Consider the following 2221-nt stretch of genomic DNA (forward strand, 5'->3'; position numbering starts at 1 on the left):
ATGACACGATATTTTTCTGATGTTCTTATATTTTAATTGTCTTATAGCAGTAGAAACAGCGTGACCTAGTGGAAAGAGCAAGGGCCTGGGAATCAGAGGACCTGCGTACTAATCCTGGCTCTGCCACTGCCTGCTGTGTGACCTAGGGCAAGTCACTAAACTTCTTGGCCTCAGTTTCCTCTTTGGTAAATGCCTGTTCTCCTTCCCACTTAGGCTCTGAGCCTTGTGTGGGATAGGGATTGTGTCTGACCTGATTATCTTGTATGTACCTGTCACCCGTCGTCCGGGGACGGGTTCATTCAGTGATAGGCGAGAGAGAGAGAGGCCGGGGACGGAAAGCCTGAGTTTATATAAAATTTATTCAGTGAGGCGAATTGAATTTATGTAATTGTTTAGGCGCAATGGATTGAACTTCCCTTTCGGGAGGAATATAATCAATTAGCAATATTAGAGCTTCCCTACACGGGAGGAACACAATCATACGTTAATCACGCGTGGGTGAGGCGGCTAGCTCTCACCCATGTGCACTTCACACTTTGGAAGAATCCACTTACTTTCCCACATGGGAAGAATTCATTACATTACCCACGCACGTGGTGGGCGGCTAGCTCTCACAATGTGCTCTCCCTACATGGGAGGAATCCACTCATGATTCCCATCAGCAGCGGGGTACCTGGGTCCCACCCATGAGACACTCACCCGTCCTGCGGCCCTTGCCTCAGTGTGTTGGTTCTGGTTGTAGAGCGGGCATCTGGCCTTCTGGGCAGGGAGAGACACGTGGGCTGCTGCTCCTGCGTGTCCTGGGTTCTGACCCCGAAGGTCAGAGGCGACAGGTATTTATTGCCTGTGCCCCTAGGCCATTCCAGCTTCCTGCCTCAGTCTATCCAATCTCTGCCCTCCCCCCTCCTCCATACCTAATTTGATTGGCACGGGGGCGAGGGACACCTTCTGTATTCCCGGCTTGGGCTGTCAATCTAGCAGATTTGGACGTGGGGGCGGTATCCCACCCTCACTTCCGAGTTCCGCCTGCTGGCTCAGGTGGTCACGAGATAGCTTTTGACCTTGAGATGGCCAGTACCCAAGGGTCACCTCGGGACAGTACCCCAGTGCTTAGTATAGTGCTTGGCACACAGTAAACTCTTAAGAAATACTATGAATAATGTTATTATTATTATCAGTATTATAATGAAACCACCAATCAGGATTATATTTACCTTTATGTTATGAACAAAACTTTGAACAATAGCTCTCATACATCAGAAATGAAAGTCTATTAAATCTTTCCAAATGCTAATCAAATCAAGATCAATATACCAAGTGATTTCACTAATCAATCAATTGTCTTTATTGAGAGCTTTTGGTGTGCAGAGCACTGTACTAAGCCCTGGGAGAATACAATATAATAGAGTTGGTAGACAGATGCTCCACCCACAAGGAGTTTTCGGTCTAGAGGGGACCTTATAGTCTAAGTAGTCCTTGCTAAAAATCTGATTTGGCTTAGTTATCCTGAGATGTAATCCTCCACCTATTCCATGGTTAACTGCTATTCTGGGGCTGGAGTCACATTTTAATGTCAGGAATATAAAGATTGAGGATTGAAAGAAAATATTTAGGACACAGTATACTGTTGGGGTTTTTTTGTGAGGGAAGTGAAGAGTTATTTGCCAAAGGGCAATAGATAGTTGGGATCTTTTTCACAATTAACTTCACCAAGCCACTATAATCCTGAAGCTCCTTAAACGTCAAGTAGGACACATTCACCTACCAATCAATCAATAAATCAATCAGTGGTATATCTCTGTACTAAGTACTTGGGAGAGTACAATAGAGTAAGTGGACACAATCCCTGCCCACAAGGAGCTTACAATCTAATTTGGAAGCCATTCATTATGTCTCCGGAAGGGAGTGCTTTTCAGGAATGAAATATTTCAGTTAGTATGTTCTTTTTGCCTTTTCCACAGAAGATCAATCCAATGTCTAGAGCCTATAAAACATTATTGGAGCACGGTGGAGTCTCCCAAAGTGCTCAGGAGGCTCACACCACTAATTTCTCTTTTGAGGTGGTTCCAGGAGCCCTCCCTGTGCCCACATGATTGTATCAATCGATGAATGGTATTTATTGAGCACTTATTGAACACTGTACAAAGTGCTTGTATTGTACTGAAGATATTATACAGACAGTACATCGGGCTCGCCCACCTTTCCTGACCCTCTTTACCCT

Source organism: Tachyglossus aculeatus, chromosome X1 (genome assembly GCF_015852505.1).
Source record: "Tachyglossus aculeatus isolate mTacAcu1 chromosome X1, mTacAcu1.pri, whole genome shotgun sequence".
In the NCBI taxonomy this organism is placed as follows: domain Eukaryota; kingdom Metazoa; phylum Chordata; class Mammalia; order Monotremata; family Tachyglossidae; genus Tachyglossus; species Tachyglossus aculeatus.